Source organism: Carassius gibelio, chromosome B18 (assembly GCF_023724105.1).
Source record: "Carassius gibelio isolate Cgi1373 ecotype wild population from Czech Republic chromosome B18, carGib1.2-hapl.c, whole genome shotgun sequence".
In the NCBI taxonomy this organism is placed as follows: Eukaryota; Metazoa; Chordata; class Actinopteri; order Cypriniformes; family Cyprinidae; genus Carassius; species Carassius gibelio.
This window is the reverse complement of record NC_068413.1, coordinates 25,986,290-26,005,717: the sequence shown is the minus strand read 5'-3', so window position 1 is coordinate 26,005,717 and position 19,428 is coordinate 25,986,290. Positions and strand designations below refer to the sequence as shown.

The window sequence follows — 19,428 nt, the reverse complement described above, 5'->3', positions numbered from 1 at the left end:
ACTCTTTCAATAACAGATTTTAACTTCTCAGCTGCTAATTCAGCTGTTCTCGCATGTGTAAAAATCACTGTATCATCTGCATACATTTGTACTTGAGTCCCTTCACACTGTTGCGGGAGATCATTAATATACAAACTAAATAGTAAAGGACCTAGTACTGATCCTTGGGGTACGCCCATTGTGTAATGCAAGTTGCTAGACTTAGCTCCTTTGATTTTCACACATTGTTCTCTATTAAGCAAGTATGAGGATATCCATTCTAAAGTTTCAGATGATAGTTGAAATGTAGACAATTTGGAAAGGAGCACTGCATGATTAACCGTATCAAAGGCTTTACGTAGATCTAAAAATATAGCCCCAACAAATCCTCCTTTGTCAACTTTAGATTTTATTTGCTCTAGTAAATGTAAAGTCGCTGTTTCGGTCGAGTGATTTGCTCTAAAGCCAAACTGCATACAATGTAAGCCAGACTCAATGATGTTAAGATGGGATGTCAGCTGTTCAAAAACAATCTTCTCTGCAACCTTTGAGAGTACTGGCAGTATGCTTATGGGTCTGTAGTTACTAACCTCATAATGATCTCCAGATTTAAAAATAGGAGTAACAATGGCTTTCTTCCACGCAGTAGGAAAAACACTACCTTCAAATGATAAATTAATTAAATGAGTGATAACGGGGGTTAAAATATCTTTATGAGTTTTAACAAAAATAGTATCAAAATAATGTGCATCTTTAAATTTTGAATTTTTCAATGAGCTAATAACTTTATTAATTTGCATTTCATTTGTCTTAATTAAATTAAAACCTTTACATACATCCTCATTCGGAATAATATTTATTTCCCTTCTTGCAAATGTATCCCCTAATTCTTTAACAGAGTTAATAAAAATGGCACAATCATCTTCAATTAGATTTCCACTAACTTTAAGCTTAACATCTCCTATAAAATTTGGTTCCTTCCGTAAAAGAGTATTTATGTTTTTCCAGATTAACTTACTATTACCTTTAGCCTCATTCATTTGATGAAGATAATAATTGGATTTAGCAACTCTCAACTAACTTTGTTTCGTAAACTTTTGTAACAAAGCCTATCAGTGTCTCTTCCAGTCTTAATAGCTTTCTTTAATGCAGAATCTCTACTTTTCATCCACTTCCATAAATTCTCATTGAACCACGGTAAAACATTCTTATGCTTGGTTTTTTTCTGAACACTAACAGTAAATTTATCTCTTACAGAATTAATTCTATTATAAAATGTATTACAACCATAATCTATATCCTTGGAAGATAAGATATCATTCCACTTTAAATCAGCTATTTCCTCATCAAAAGCTACTAATTTTCCTTTAGGTATACAATGAAAAACATTTGTAGAAGTTACATTATTTTTAAATCTATTTTTCGTTAGTTTCCGTGCAACTAAAGTTAAATTGTGATCAGATAACCCAGTGATCAAATTATAACTTTTGATTATCCTTTCAGGTCTATTGGAAAATATTAAATCTAACTGTGTTTTTGAAGATTTAGAAATTCTTGTTGGTCCTTTAATTACCTGATTCAGATGAAATTTATCTGCAAAAATTTTCAATTTTTTCCTTTTTAATTTATCTTCCCAATTCAAATTAAAATCACCCATAAGAATTATTTCTTTGTTATGATTACATTCTTTTAAAATTCCTGAAAGTTGATCATAGAAGGTATTGTTTGCTGAAGGGGGTCTATATACACATAAAACAGTGAATGACATTTGAGGAGATAAAATCATTTTCAGCCCAACAAATTCTAAATCATTAACAGTGTTAAACATAAGACGTTCACACTTAATACTGTTTTTAACATATATTAACACTCCCCCTCCCCTTCCAGAAGATCTATCCCGTCTAAAACATTGATATCCAGGCATAATAAACACACTAGAAGATGATGAATGTTGCAACCACGTTTCAGAGATACCAAGGAAGTCCAGATTTGAGTTGGATAATAAATGTGTCAACTGTTCGCTCTTTGCAACAACGCTTCTTATATTCAGATGGTCGCCAAAAAGACCTCTCGGTTTAACTTTAGTATCCCATAGGACCTTCGCATGATTAGCAGTCTGAAAGATCTTACACAATGACTGCCTTCTTACTGTAGGATTTCGGCACAGGGAAGCGTTTGCGGTATACACTGACGTTTCTTTTAATCTTGTAAAATGACTGGGAAGCAGTGTAGAGATGTCATACCTTGGAGCATTGAGTGCGTTGTTAATTAAACTCACGTTTAATTAAACTGTCGTTTTGAGACACCATGGTTGTTGTTGCCAGGTGAGGCTCAGCTCCAGAGTCCTGCTGTATTTGTTGATAAACTGGACCCGGATTTAATTGAACATCACCGGAAAGCAGTAGTAAGACAAGCAAGAATCCATGAGTCTTTCGAATAGACACAACGGATCTCCATTGTCGGACGATCTGTTTGCACATCACAGCGCGTCCATGGCTCAAAACAGATGAATAAATTGCATGATAGCCGAGCAAGTTTTGATGAAAACTTCCCGCACGGATAGATACCGGGAGAGGACCAAGATGAAGACAGTTTTTTCCCTGATCCACGAAATAGTTGCTAAAGTTCTTCCTGAAGCACGGCTGATCAGCGTGAACAGCTCTGGACACCACACGCACCGGTGTACATGTAAATCAGTCAATGTCAACAAATCAATTCAAGGCTGAAACTTTAGTCAAGTCGACTTTATACAATATTTTCAAAAGGCAGAGACATGTTGACATTTCTTTAGCTTTGTCACACAGCTTCTTGTGACTCATTAACACTAAGGAATGTTCACACACAAAGAGAACCCGGAATGTGCCCATCTCTGACCTCGGGGCAAGCAGATGTCTTTAAGGCCGTGGCTTTTAGAGCTCTGGGCTGATTGCTGTACAATCATTTATGGCTTCTGCTCCCTGGGGTCGACCCTGTTTGCCTCAGCTGAACCTCCTGACAAAAGCAAGGGTGTCTGAGGAACTACCTTCTTCCTGCCTACTGTCTCCAGAGAGGCTCCAGCTAATTCCCCCAGTGCTCTGCATAGCAGAGGGGGGATTACTACTTAAGGAGGATCAACTTTTGGTTTTGAGTTACTGATGTAATTCCTTTAGGTGGAGCTACTCTGATGTAGCTTTATGGACAAATACAAGATAACTTCTTTCAGTTTTTAAATGAAATTCTGTAAAGGAAATGTCACAATTAGAGTGATTAGATATTATCGGCCGATATGAGCTTATTGCATTTAAATCGGCATCGGCGTTTAAAACGGTCGATCAAACAGGGCAGTACACCTGCAAAGCGTTTGGCAGTACACCTGCAAAGCGTTAGCACTCGTTAGCTTGTCATTAGCGTTTTCTTTTCTCCTCTCCTCTCCTCTCTCACGCTGCAGTTTTCCACAAGTTCATCAAACAACCGCAGTAAGAATATTTCATCAAGCACGGTGAGTAATGGCTTCTCCTACAATTGTTATTTGCACCTCTTGCCACATGTACAGTTTATCTATCTCTGTCGCTGATGAGGGATTCACATGTGATAAATGCAGGGAAATAGTTAGGCTGACAGAGAAGATTTCAGAATTAGAGACACGCATCCAAACTTTAATTGAGGACAGTAAGAATGTTAGGGCTCTAGATATGGCTTTGGATGCGTCTAGCTCAGGGACTCCTGTACATTGTCCGGTTCCAGCAGAGCCCCTGCAGCAGGGCAACTGGGTGACGGTGAGGCAGCGTAGTCGTGGGTCAAAACACCGCTCTTCTGTTCCGATCAAAACATTAAACAGGTTCTCCCCACTCAGTGATGCACCCACTGAGAAACCTGATGAAAGTGCTCTAGTTATTGGCGATTCTATTGTACGGAACGTGAATATAGAGACACCAGCCACCATAGTCAAATGTTTACCGGGAGCCAGAGCGCCTGACATCTTGGCAAATTTAAAAGTGCTGGCTAATGCTAAGCGTAAATACAGTAAGATTGTTATTCATGCCGGCGCTAATGATGTTCGACTTCGCCAGTCGGAGATCACTAAAAATAACTTTAAAGAGGTGTGTGAACTTGCAAGCACGATGTGAGACACTGTAATATGCTCTGGTCCCCTGCCTGCTTACCGTGGTGACGAGATGCATAGCAGATTGTCATCACTCAATGGCTGGATGTCTAAGTGGTGCCCACAGAATAACATAGGTTTCATAGACAATTGGACGAGCTTTTGGGGAGACCTGACCTGTTTAAAAGAGATGGTCTTCATCCCTCCTGGGGTGGTGCTGCTCTTCTGTCTAGAAATATGGCACATAGTCTTAGTGTTTATACTTGACTAACTGGGGCCCAGGTCAGGAAGCAGACAGACTGGCTAAACCGACCGTCTGCTAGCTGCCTTCCGTCACAGAGGTCAGTTAATTCTCAGCACATAGAGACTCTTTCACCTAGATATCACACTATAGAGACTGTGTCTGTTCCCCGAACTAGAAAATACAAAAAACGTCCAAACCAAGTTAAGGTTAACAATTTAATTGAGGTTCAACAAATAAAAAACAAATGCAATATGGATAAATGATAAAGATTGGCTTATTGAATATCAGATCCATTTCTACGAAAACACTTTTTGTAAATAATATGATAACTGATCATAATATAGATGTGCTCTGTTTGACAGAAACTTGGCTAAAACCTGATGATTACATTATTTTAAATGAGTCCACCCCCCAAGATTACTGTTATAAACATGAGCCGCGTCTAAAAGGCAAAGGGGGAGGAGTTGCTTCAATTTATAACAACGTTTTCAGGATTTCTCAGAGGGCAGGCTTCAAGTATAACTCGTTTGAAGTAATGGTGCTTCATATAACATTATCCAGAGAAACCAATGTAAATGATAAATCCCCTTTTATGTTTGTACTGGCTACTGTATACAGGCCACCAGGGCACCATACAGACTTTATTAAAGAGTTTGGTGATTTTACATCCGAGTTAGTTCTGGCTGCAGATAAAGTCTTAATAGTTGGTGATTTTAATATCCATGTCGATAATGAAAAAGATGCATTGGGATCAGCATTTATAGACATTCTGAACTCTATTGGTGTTAGACAACATGTTTCAGGACCTACTCATTGTCGAAATCATACTCTAGATTTAATACTGTCACATGGAATTGATGTTGATAGTGTTGAAATTATTCAGCCAAGTGATGATATCTCAGATCATTATTTAGTTCTGTGTAAACTTCATATAGCCAAAATTGTAAATTCTACTTCTTGTTACAAGTATCGAAGAACCATCACTTCTACCACAAAAGACTGCTTTTTAAGTTATCTTCCTGATGTATCCGAATTCCTTAGCATATCCAAAACCTCAGAACAACTTGATGATGTAACAGAAACTATGGACTCTCTCTTTTCTAGCACTTTAAATACAGTTGCTCCTTTACGCTTAAGGAAGGTTAAGGAAAACAGTTTGACACCATGGTATAATGAGCATACTCGCACCCTAAAGAGAGCAGCCCGAAAAATGGAGCGCAGCTGGAGGAAAACAAAACTAGAGGTATTTCGTATTGATTGGTGGGAAAGTAGCATATCCTATAGAAAAGCATTAAAAACTGCTAGATCTGATTACTTTTCTTCTCTTTTAGAAGAAAACAAACATAACCCCAGGTATTTATTCAATACAGTGGCTAAATTAACGAAAAATAAAGCCTCAACAAGTGTTGACATTTCCCAACACCACAACAGTAATGACTTTATGAACTACTTTACTTTTAAAATCAATACTATTAGAGATAAAATTGCAACCATTCAGCCGTCAGCTACCGTATCACATCAGACAGTGCACTATAGACCCCCTGAGGAACAGTTCCACTCATTCTCTACTATAGGAGAGGAAGAATTGTATAAACTTGTTAAATCATCTAAACCAACAACATGTATGTTAGACCCTATACCATCTAAGCTCTTAAAAGAGGTGCTTCCAGAAGTCATAGGTCCTCTTCTGACTATTATTAATTCCTCATTGTCATTAGGATATGTCCCCAAAACCTTCAAACTGGCTGTTATTAAGCCTCTCATAAAAAAGCCACAACTTGACCCCAGAGAACTTGTTAATTATAGACCAATCTCGAATCTCCCTTTTCTGTCCAAGATACTAGAAAAGGTGGTATCCTCACAATTATATTCCTTCTTAGAGAATAATGGTATATGTGAGGATTTCCAGTCAGGATTTAGACCGTATCATAGTACTGAGACTGCTCTCCTTAGAGTTACAAATGATCTGCTCTTATCATCTGATCGTGGGTGTATCTCTCTATTAGTTTTATTGGATCTTAGTGCTGCGTTTGACACAATTGACCACAACATTCTTTTGCATAGACTTGAACACTTTGTTGGCATCAGTGGAAGTGCATTAGCATGGTTTAAATCGTACTTATATGACCGCCATCAGTTCGTAGCAGTGAATGAAGATGTATCATATCGATCACAAGTGCAGTATGGAGTACCTCAAGGCTCAGTACTAGGGCCGCTACTCTTCACCCTTTATATGTTACCCTTGGGAGATATCATCAGGAAACATGGTGTTAGCTTTCACTGTTATGCTGATGATACGCAGCTCTATATTTCCTCGCAGCCTGGTGAAACACACCAATTTGAAAAACTAATGGAATGCATAGTCGATATAAAAAATTGGATGATGAGTAATTTCTTACTGCTAAATTCAGAAAAAACAGAGGTGTTAATCATAGGGCCTAAAAACTCTGCTTGTAATAACCTAGAACACTGTCTAAAACTTGATGGTTGCTCTGTCAATTCTTCGTCATCAGTTGGGAACCTAGGTGTGCTACTTGATCGCAATCTTTCCTTAGAAAGCCACATTTCTAGCATTTGTAAAACTGCATTTTTCCATCTCAAAAATATATCTAAATTACGGCCTATGCTCTCAATGTCAAATGCAGAAATGTTAATCCATGCATTTATGACTTCAAGGTTAGACTATTGTAATGCTTTATTGGGTGGTTGTTCTGCACGCTTGGTAAACAAACTACAGCTAGTCCAAAATGCAGCAGCGAGAGTTCTTACTAGAACCAGGAAGTATGACCATATTAGCCCGGTCCTGTCCACACTGCACTGGCTCCCTATCAAACATCGTATAGATTTTAAAATATTGTTTATTACTTATAAAGCCCTGAATGGTTTAGCACCTCAGTATTTGAATGAGCTCCTTTTACATTATACTCCTCTACGTCCACTACGTTCTCAAAACTCAGGCAATTTGATAATACCTAGAATATCAAAATCAACTGCGGGCGGCAGATCCTTTTCCTATTTGGCGCCTAAACTCTGGAATAACCTACCTAATATTGTTCGGGAGGCAGACACACTCTTGCAGTTTAAATCTAGATTAAAGACCCATCTCTTTAACCTGGCATACACATAACATACTAATATGCTTTTAATATCCAAATCCGTTAAAGGATTTTTAGGCTGCATTAATTAGGTAAACCGGAACCGGAAACACTTCACATAACACCGTACTTGCTACATCATTAGAAGAATGGCATCTACGCTAATATTTGTATGTTTCTCTCTTGTTCCGAGGTCACCGTGGCCACGAGATCCAGTCTGTGTCCAGATCAGAGGGTCACTGCAGTAACCCGGATCCAGTACGTATCCAGACCAGATGGTGGATCAGCACCTAGAAAGACTTCTACTGCCCTGAAAGACAGCGGAGACCAGGACAACTAGAGCCCCAGATACAGATCCCCTGTAAAGACCTTGTCTCAGAGGAGCACTAGGACAAGACCACAGGAAACAGATGATTCTTCTGCACATTCTGACTTTGCTGCAGCCTGGAATTGAACTACTGGTTTTCGTCTGGTCAGAGGAGAACTGACCCCCCAACTGAGCCTGGTTTCTCCCAAGGTTTTTTTCTCCATTCTGTCACCGATGGAGTTTCGGTTCCTTGCCGCTGTCGCCTCTGGCTTGCTTAGTTGGGGTCACTTCATCTACAGCGATATCATTGACTTGATTGCAAATAAAAACAGACACTATTTCAACTGAACAGAGATGACATAACTGAATTCAATGATGAACTGCCTTTAACTATCATTTTGCATTATTGAGACACTGTTTTCCAAATGAATGTTGTTCAGTGCTTTGACGCAATGTATTTTGTTTAAAGCACTATATAAATAAAGGTGATTGATTGATTGATTGATGAGAAACAGAGTCTCATGCTTCACTCATGTTATGAGTGTTGCATAGTTTGCCCACCAGAGGGAGCTCCGCAGTTGCAGAGAGTCTATAGAAGAAAGCGATCAGCCAAGCCACGGAGCTGTACTGTTTTGACGGTGAGTCTGTCATTCGTCATGTGAGATGATTTAGTTCATCCACTGTATATAAAAACAATGTGGTAGTTCTAGCTAACGGTCCTTTCATTATCACTTCTAAATATTCTGTAACATCACTTACAGCCACTAATGCATTGCTATATTATATTAGCCACAAAGCTAATACCATGTTTATCAGTGGAAGAGTGCTAATATTAATAAGAGGTCAAACTATAACGTTAGCGTTCATCTTATTGTAAATATATCTGCAGTGTTTCCCACATAATGACCGCGTAAGGGGCCGTTCACATATCGCGCCTAAAAATGCGTGGAAAACGCTAGGCGCACCGCTTTTTCCTTCTTTCCAAAGCACTTGAGCAGAAGCGCTCCTGAGGCATCTGCCTTTGCTAAGCAACCATGACATGCTCTCTCCATGAATACGCAGAAATTTCAGCAAAAGATAAATGGATTTGCAGCACTAAAAATCGCTCGCAGTAGCTCTGCTACTAAATTTATTTCAAAATGGCAATCCATATACAGCTATGAACAGCTGTTCTTTCATCTTGGTTCAGTTTTCAATGTTGTTACGGGAAAGGATGAAGCTGATTGGTTAGTTCTTGTCACATGACCCGCGGTGCGCTTGCGGCATTCTAAAAAGTTGAGATGTTTTTAACTCGATGCGGTGCGGACGCGCCTGAAAAAAACGGGCGCGTCGCACCGCGTGCGCGTCGCTTCCAGGCACAAAGAGAAGATGAGAAGATATACGGGTCCGTTGTGAATGTGTCTGTGAGAGCAAATATAGTGTAGTTACAGTAACTACAGAAAATTAAATTAAATTTATGCATTTAGCAGACACTTTTATCCAAAGCGACTTACAGTGCATTCAGGCTATCAAATTTTACATATCATGTGTTCCCGGGGAATCGAACCCCCAACCTTGTGCTTGCTTGCTTGCTAGCTAACGCAGTGCTCTACCAGTTGAGCTACAGGAACACTTTTGTCACAGTAGGTGCGTCAGAAATTATTAAACCAGAGGGGACATGTAAATAAATGTGAGCTGAACACGCGCTTTTTTCTTTTTTTTTTCTTTTTTACAGATTGTTTCAAAGCAGCTTTTCAGACATAACAGGAAAATGTTGTAATAATATGATTAAATATAAGTAGATAATAGGTCATACCTATTGCTTGACAAAAAAAAAAAAAAAAAAAAAAAAAAAAAAAAATATATATATATATATATATATATATATATATATATATATATATATATATTTCTCATTTTTGCCTATGTAGGAGATCCCTGTTTATTATAATTCTAATGATGACATGAGTAATGATACATGGTGATATTATTAATACACATGCTTATTCTTTCTCTGTCTCTCTTTCTGCCCTACAGATACCTGAAAAAGGTGAATGCTGTAGCAGCAAAGTGTGGGACTACTTCTGCAAATACTTTAACTTTAGTATTATAATTTATTTACAGTAGACACACAGACTGTTAAAACCAGCTTCAACTGGAAGAAAGTAAAAGTGTTAAATGTTTAAAATCAGACTGTTTTTTGATCATTAAAAAATATATACTTTTGATGTGCAGTTGTTTAGTCATTGAGACCGTAATCTAAGGCTTTTTTTTTTAAACATAAATCCCTTCTGGAAAATGATTTATACAGCCCACATACATAGAACAGGCAGATATTTTGCTATTGAATGTTGTGTAAGTGCAGTTTATAGGAAATGGGTCTAATATCCATTTTATTTTCAAAATCAAAATATCGGCTTATAAATCGGCTCTTTTCGAGTTAATATCGGCATCGGCCCCCAAAAATCCATATCGGTCGGGCTCTGGTCACAATGATTAAACATTTCCACAAAAATATTTTAGAAGACATATTTTGTGACAGGTGTAATTCATTTTACAGTGTCGTGCAAGATCCTATTGCCCTGCAGTATCCTATTTCCCCTTTTTGGTCATTCCCACCTTAAAGGAGTAGTTCACTTCTAGAATGAAAATTTCCTGATAATTTACTCACACCCATGCCATCTAAAATATTAAAAGATATTATACTATACTATATATATATATAAGATTTTTAAGGAAAACAATCCAGGATTTTCCTCTATATAGTGGACTTCAATAATGGCCAAATGGCTGAAGGTCCAAACTGCAGTTTCAATGCATCTTCAAAGGGGTCTTATATTTAGTGAAACTATAAGTCATTTTCTAAGAAAAATACAAATTTATATTTTTAACCACAAATGCTCATCTTTAACTAGCTCAACCTCACATCTTTACACACAAAAATTAATAAATAAAAACGTAAAACGATGTTGAACGATTTTTTAAGTTTTTGCATCTCGGATGACATCGGGCTAAAATATCGGGAGTAAATTATCAGGAAAATTTCATTCTGGAAGTGAACTACTACTTTAAGGCAAGGCACTTGTGAATACGGTAGAAGATTTTTTTTTCTTGAAGTTCAAGGAGTTGATTTTTATACAGACAGGGTGGTAATGTATCATATTTATGGATAGACTTTTGAGATATACTGTACATGTTGCTGCATTCTGAGTCTGAGTCTGATACACTGTCATTGCATATTTGTAAGACTGTTTTTTTTTTTTTCATGCCATCCATTTGATTTTTATTTTGTTCTTGTCTATGTTCTATTTGTGTTTCCTAAGACTGAATCACGGTCTCTGCTGTCCTCTGATCACTGCTGTCAATTGTGATATTTGTGTTCTACATCTTTACACACTGATCTAAACACACCCACCCTACTCATATGTCTCTTAGCAACAGTATTCATCCAGAAGGACCACTGATACATTTGGATCTGATCTGAGATCAGCAGATGTGGATTTAAGTTATCACTGAGATGTGAGATGTGACAGAGACAATTCACTTGGATGGTAGCAGCCACCCATTCTCAGGCAATTAATATTTCTATACTGAACATCTGGTGCTACAGTGTGTGTGTGTGTGTGTGTGTGTGTGTGTGTATGTGTATATAACCCATGTCCCCATTTTTCAAAATGCTTATAAATCATACAAAATGAGTTTTTTTTTGAGAAAGTAAAAATGCACAGTTTCCTGTGAGGGTTAGGGTTAGGTGTAGGGTTGGTGAAGGTCGATAGAATATACAGTTTGTACAGTATAAAAACCATTACGCCTATGGGATGTCCCCACTTTTCACAAAGACAAACGTGTGTGTGTGTGTGGTGTGTCTGTGTGTCTGTCTAAATGCATATTTGTCATACAATTTATGAGAGAAAATTTCAAAAAGGTCATTTTCAAGAAGAGTGCCCATTATCAATTCATTTCTGCTCTTTGACCCTTATTTGACACTAAACTGACACACAATCCTAAAAAACAAACCAAACCTCACCTAATCATATAAAACTGTGAACATATGGAAATGACTCCTGCAAACTCAAGCCCAACAAATTTAAAACATGTCAGCAGAGCATTTACTCTTACAACATGGCTATTATTAGCCATATTTGTGATTTATATATGAAATAAAACTCAATAATATTTAACTTATTTATCTTACTTATCATTTTTAAATAATTATCATTACTACAACAACACAAACAGTTAAGACTGTTTGTCCCAACAAAAACCTTTTTTCACCCATGGATTGTCACCCATTATCTTTCAGTAAATATGAATAGCAGAGGTAACACTATAATGGATTACAAGTGAAAATAAAAGTCACTTACCTACAGAGCAGTTCACATGACATGAGATGACATAGTAAGGCAGGAAACATATAGAAGAAACAGAGATAACAGAGAGCAGTTAATAAACATATAAATAAACATATTTCTACAAAATTTAAATGCACATAATTTAAAACGCTGGCAACACAATACAATTATGTCTCATTTGTTAACATTAGTTATAGTAACATGAACTTCCCCTTCACAGCAAGTGGGACTCCCATTAGTGGCAATTCCCTTTTACCATCTGTGTTTTGAAGCAAAAAAAGATGTATGTTTGGAAATGACCATTATGTAATGTTGGGAAAAAAGCAAATACAACACATTAGCGCATTTCAACCATTGGGCCAAATGGTTCTAAGAATTGTAAGGAACGCTTCCAGTTATTTGTCCACTTGAGTTCAGTTGGGCACAGCATGATTATAGAATGCTTTCGTGGTTGGTTAACTGTGCCGATAGAATGTGTATAGTGATGATTGGTCACTTACACATGGCTGTACATGTGAAAAGGCTTTTCATCGCATGTCATGACAAAATATCATGATAAAAGCACTTCTGTATACTGGTTGTGGGAAAGGAATGTGACCGTGGCCAATTAAGCATTTTTTAACTAATTGGTATTAGCTCTCCTAAGCACTTTCCACCAGTGATTCGTCAGCTGTCATGCCAGGGTCATGCAATCAACAGTACAACACAGTTAAAAGGAAATGAAGTTTAACTGTTGTTCACACGTAGATCACTTGCTCAGTAAGCTGCCAAATTATTTAAGAGATGGCTTCATAGAGTTTCTCCAGCTAAGAGGGAACCTCAACTCCACAAGTATTAACCTGTACAACCTCTACAAAACTTTGCTGGAAGGCTCCAGGTCAAGGCTCAGCAACAGAGACTTTCCAGTAGGTTAGTGCAACAATACCAGTATGAAAGAGCTCCCAGGTGTTCAAAGGAGAAGAATGGGGCTAAACCGAAAAGCCAAAGTACAACCTTGTATCATGGTGTATCACCCACAGAGTCTAAAGCATACTAAGGTGTCTTGGAAAAGAACATCACCCAAAGTTATCTGCCTATTCTGTGGCAGCAAAGATCACTACATCACTCGATGCAGTAGTGTGAGATAGCAGCCTGTTGTTGAACTTTGCAAGTCGGTTTCGGAGGAAAAGTGTGGTTGGAAATGTGCTCATTCCCATGCACCTGAGACCTGTAACCTAAAGAAACCCTGCAGTGACTGTGGTGGTATTAACCTTCAAGTGCTTCATGGTGTGGCCCAAAGTCATACAACTAACACATCATCAGCTAACTCTGAGAGCCGTATCTACCTATTACCATCCATCGCATCAGGCAGAGTCCTTCTGAAGGTGGTACCAGTGCTGCTACACCACAAATCAAAGACATTTGAGACTTATGCTATTCTAGATGATGGACAACAGCACCATGATCCTGCCCACTGCCGTCCAGCAGCTGTAGCTGAAAGGCGAACCTGAGACTCTAGTCCTTGGTACCGTCCGACCAGACACTACTCACATGAATGGCACAAAGGTCACCTTTGAAATCTCTCCAAGAAATAATCCAGAGAAATGCTATCAAGTATTTACAGCTTCTGGTCTTGATCTGGTAGAACAGACATACCCAGTTTAGGCTCTTCGGAGACTGTATGCACATCTAAGGGGAGTTACACTAGAGCCATTTTACAAAGTGCATCCGCTTGTACTCATTGGTTCAGACAAAGTTCATCTCATTACTGTCAAAGAGCTTATTTGCCAAGGCACCAAAGGGGGTCCAGTAGCAGTCCATACAGCTCTCAGGTGGGCTCTCCAAGGAGCAGTAACGTTTACCACAGACCAGGTTTCTTTCTCTCCACTGCTCACCAAGATGATCTTTTCTACAGAAATGTGGAAAGGTTATGACAACTGGACGTGTTGCCTTTTCGCAATGAGAAGCTGGTGGTCCGGTCCAGGCAAGATAACAAGGCTATGCAGCTTTTCTCAAACGCAGCAAGTCAGTGTATAGGGTGAACAATGTTATGCCACCCCACTTCTGTGGAAGCCAGATGCACTTAAGTTTAAGGGATCTATGTTCTTCCAAACCTAAGGAGTACTGAAATGAGACTCCAGAAAGACCCTGAGAAGGCCTCAATCTACTCAGGAGAGATTTCTTAACTCACTGAAGCAGATTATGTAGACAAACTTAACCAAAGGGAAGCAGCCCAGGCAGAAGAATCATGGTACCTGCCCCACCATCTGGTGAGCCATAACAATAAAACACGACTGGTGTTCAACTGTTCATTCAAACAATAGGGTCTATATCTTAACAATCAACTGCTCCCTGGTCCTGCATTCGGACCATCACTGCTGGGTGTCCTGCTGAGATTCAGACAGAATCATGTGGCTGTAAGTGCAGATATAAAGGGCATGTTCCATCAGGTTCCTTTCTCCATTTCATTTGGAGAGACATGCAGAGTGAGAACCCTCTAGATGTGTATGAATGGCAGGTTCTACCATTTGGTGCAACAAGCAGTCCATTCTGTGCCATATTCGCTCTGAAACATCATGCTCATAATTCTGAAGTCAAATATCCAGGGTTACAAGAAATAGTACACCAGAGCTTCTATGTGGACCATTGTCTCGCAAGTTTTCCTACTATTGCTGCAGCCAAACAAACAGTGGATCTATGCAGCAAGTTAGCAAAAGGAGGATTTGACCTCAGACAGTGGGCTAGTAGTCACCCAGCCATGGTCATTCATCTTCCTACTGAAGCCCGCTCCTCCGTTACAGGGCTATTTTTACACAAAAATAATATAACATAGATTGAGAGAAACAACTTAATTGCACTCAACAAAGTCAAGTAAAGAGGAAATTTACTTAATCATCTGAGTCGTCATTGAAGCCTCTTCATCTCTTTATAATGTTTGGCTATCTGTATATGCATGCTCAATGCACACGCATGCAGAGGACAGAATAGTGGAAAAGCATCATAAAAATTGGAATTGTCTTTCTCAAAGAGAGCCATGTTCTGCAACCCCCACTCCTGCAGGTCGTAAAATTTTACGACCACACAGGGCAACAGGACAGAAAATCTAATCCTTACAAAAAGAATGGTAAAATGTTTTTATGTTTTCTAAATGTATTATGTATTTCTTTTTGGTACATTAGATGTTTCCCATATAAATTGGGACTATCTGCAATTTATTAGCGTGTGTTAATCTTTAATGTGTGTAATTCTGCATTCGAATGTAACTTCATGTTTTGATCATTTATATATATACTGTTTGGTGTTTTTGTAATCGTCATGCTTTGACAGACCCACTTATCTAAAGCAAAGTAATGAAAAGTTTATTATTCTAGAATTACGAACTTGCTAGAATATCCCTGATGAAATCTGACAAGCCCTAAATCACTAGGGGGTTGTTTTCTACAGAGACAAAGGAACTTTTTCCCGCTGCAGATCGCGGATGTTCATTGGTTGTTCACGCGAACAGAGGCGTGAACCATCTCAAGCTATAAGAGTCGACCGAACAAGGCCCGCCTTGGCTCTTTTTACGCTGACTCGCTTCCTTCTCACACGCTGCGACCAACGTCGCTCCCGCGAGGCCCATGCGCTCATATCGCCGTCCCCCTCAGCACAGGGACTGAGAGGGGGAAGCCATTATCATGGCTCCTTCGGAAGCTTTCGTTTTCGTTGTTTTCTTTTCTTTTCTTTACTAAGTTTATTCAACTATTCGCCTCTCCACACAATCAATCAATCAATCACCTTTATTTATATAGTGCTTTAAACAAAATACATTGCGCCAAAGCACTGAACAACATTCATTTGGAAAACAGTGTCTCAATAATGCAAAATGATAGTTAAAGGCAGTTCATCATTGAATTTAGTTATGTCATCTCTGTTCAGTTGAAATAGTGTCTGTTTTAATTTGCAATCAAGTCAACGATATCGCTGTAGATGAAGTGACCCCAACCAAGCAAGCCAGAGGCGACAGCGGCAAGGAACCGAAACTCCATCGGTGATAGAATGGAGAAAAAAACCTTGGGAGAAACCAGGCTCAGTTGGGGGGGCAGTTCTCCTCTGACCAGACGAAACCAGTAGTTCAATTCCAGGCTGCAGCAAAGTCAGATTGTGCAGAAGAATCATCTGTTTCCTGTGGTCTTGTCCTGGTGGTCCTCTGAGACAAGGTCTTTACAGGGCATCTGTATCTGGGGCTCTAGTTGTCCTGGTCTCCGCTGTCTTTCAGGGATGTAGAGGTCCTTTCTAGGTGCTGATCCACCATCTGGTCTGGATACGTACTGGATCCGGGTGACTGCAGTGACCCTCTGATCTGGACACAGACTGGATCTGGTGGCCACGGTGACCTCGGAACAAGAGAGAAACAGACAAATATTAGCGTAGATGCCATTCTTCTAATGATGTAGAAAGTACGGTGTTATGTGAAGTGTTCCGGTTCCAGTTTACCTTTAACGGATTTGGATATTAAAAGCATATTAGTATGTTATGTGTATGCCAGGTTAAAGAGATGGGTCTTTAATCTAGATTTAAACTGCAAGAGTGTGTCTGCCTCCCGAACAATGTTAGGTAGGTTATTCCAGAGTTTAGGCGCCAAATAGGAAAAGGATCTGCCGCCCGCAGTTGATTTTGATATTCTAGGTATTATCAAATTGCCTGAGTTTTGAGAACGTAGCGGACGTAGAGGAGTATAATGTAAAAGGAGCTCATTCAAATACTGAGGTGCTAAACCATTCAGGGCTTTATAAGTAATAAGCAATATTTTAAAATCTATACGATGTTTGATAGGGAGCCAGTGCAGTGTGGACAGGACCGGGCTAATATGGTCATACTTCCTGGTTCTAGTAAGAACTCTTGCTGCTGCATTTTGGACTAGCTGTAGTTTGTTTACCAAGCGTGCAGAACAACCACCCAATAAAGCATTACAATAGTCTAACCTTGAAGTCATAAATGCATGGATTAACATTTCTGCATTTGACATTGAGAGCATAGGCCGTAATTTAGATATATTTTTGAGATGGAAAAATGCAGTTTTACAAATGCTAGAAACGTGGCTTTCTAAGGAAAGATTGCGATCAAGTATCACACCTAGGTTCCTAACTGATGACGAAGAATTGACAGAGCAACCATCAAGTCTTAGACAGTGTTCTAGGTTATTACAAGTAGAGTTTTTAGGCCCTATGATTAACACCTCTGTTTTTTCTGAATTTAGCAGTAAGAAATTACTCGTCATCCAATTTTTTATATCGACTATGCATTCCATTAGTTTTTCAAATTGGTGTGTTTCACCGGGCTGCGAGGAAATATAGAGCTGCGTATCATCAGCATAACAGTGAAAGCTAACACCATGTTTCCTGATGATATCTCCCAAGGGTAACATATAAAGCGTGAAGAGTAGCGGCCCTAGAACTGAGCCTTGTGGTACTCCATACTGCACTTGTGATCGATATGATACATCTTCATTCACTGCTACGAACTGATGGCGGTCATATAAGTACGATTTAAACCATGCTAATGCACTTCCACTGATGCCAACAAATTGTTCAAGTCTATGCAAAAGAATGTTGTGGTCAATTGTGTCAAACGCAGCACTAAGATCCAATAAAACTAATAGAGAGATACACCCACGATCAGATGATAAGAGCAGATCATTTGTAACTCTAAGGAGAGCAGTTTCAGTACTATGATATGGTCTAAATCCTGACTGGAAATCCTCACATATACCATTTTTCTCTAAGAAGGAATATAATTGTGAGGATACCACCTTTTCTAGTATCTTGGACAGAAAAGGGAGATTCGAGATTGGTCTATAATTAACTAGTTCTCTGGGGTCAAGTTGTGGCTTTTTTATGAGAGGCTTAATAACAGCCAGTTTGAAGGTTTTGGGGACATATCCTAATGACAATGAGGAATTAATAATAGTCAGAAGAGGACCTATGACTTCTGGAAGCACCTCTTTTAAGAGCTTAGACTAATAATACATCGAAACTACAAATCACAGAGAGTAAATATGCATACGACAATACAGACAGTAAACTTTTTACAAGACATAACGGAATCCAAATAAAAGAGAGAGAGAGAGAGAGAGAGAGAGAGAGAAAGAGAGAGAAATGAATGAGGTCACAGAATGAGCAAGGAAGGCGAATTCTGGAACATTGTTTGTGGAACCTTTCAAATACCGCGCGATCCCGCAACAGCCGGAAGATGAACGAACACCCCTTGCCACAAAGGATCACGTGGCTTCATGCTCACGCCATCCAGCGCAGCTCACACGCGCGTCGCCAGCCTCACGCCACGCACACTGGGCCATGCAAGTATCGTTTTCTATGGAGATTTAAATGCTGCTTTAAAGTGTTGCTATGATTTGATCCGTTGTTGGCTGCTAAGGTTTACTGACTGTGATTTCCATATCTGAGCTCATTCTGTGACCTCATTCATTTCTCTCTCTTTCTCTCTCTCTCTCTCTCTCTCTTTTATTTGGATTCCGTTATGTCTTGTAAAAAGTTTACTGTCTGTATTGTCGTATGCATATTTACTCTGTGTGATTTGTAGTTTCGATGTATTATTAGTTTAATTATTAAAAACCCTATATCCATGATTGGCTTGGACTCCACCCCACTCACATTACAAGTCACTGAGATGTCTGATCTTTAGCTACAAGCTTTAAATTTAGAAACTAAATTTATCATAAGGATAGGATAATGTTTTCATGTCCAGAGAATATTTTTCCTTGAATTATAAGAAGTGATAACTTTATTGGAAATTGATAGGTCAATCTGGTTTGCTGGACAAACCACTGTTTGATTTGCAGTAATTTACAGTAAGAGATATCACAATAATTGATATGAAGAATGGAATATTGACATGTTAATGAGTAAGTTACAGTGCCCTGTAATTAGTTATTGGTATAGACAATTGAGCTATTTTTCATAATCAATAAAATTTAATGTAACTGTCATCTGAGATGTATATTAATCATATTCCTGATTAATTATTCAAATTCCCTATATATCATTTGAGTTAATTATTCTGTACAACTCGTTGTTACATTAATGGTGGAGGAACGCGCGCATTTCAAATTTCGTTTTGTGAGCCATCAATCTGTGTATATGGTTTTTAATAATTTCGGCACGTGCGCTATGAAATTATGTAACGTTACTTGTGAGATAAGTCGCAAGACGCGAACTCACTCATAACTGACTGAGGCAAAAAGCTGGTCAGTCAGCACGTTAGGTATTTATAGAAACTTAACAGTATAGTCACTGTTATTTTTAATTAAAGTAAACTGCAGTATAATGTTAAAAGTATCCTGTTAAGAAAGACCAAAATCTTTTTACAGTGAGAACATTTTAATATGAATAATTAAAAGATGAAGAAATCTTTTA

The 19,428-nt window shown here is 38.6% G+C and overlaps 1 protein-coding gene and 1 long non-coding RNA gene across 2 annotated transcripts in view; both read right to left on the bottom strand.

Moving 5' to 3' along the window:
* The window catches only part of LOC127977424 (genetic suppressor element 1-like), an 870,445-nt gene that overhangs the window by 445,266 nt on the left and 405,751 nt on the right, over window positions 1-19,428 (bottom strand). The gene's annotated exons all lie outside the window — the stretch shown is intronic.
* The window catches only part of LOC127977467 (uncharacterized), a 75,051-nt gene that overhangs the window by 35,604 nt on the left and 20,019 nt on the right, over window positions 1-19,428 (bottom strand). The window contains exon 2 of the long non-coding RNA XR_008158243.1: window positions 7,196-7,348. This is a non-coding gene — a long non-coding RNA (uncharacterized LOC127977467). The remainder of the gene's footprint in view (window positions 1-7,195; window positions 7,349-19,428) is intronic.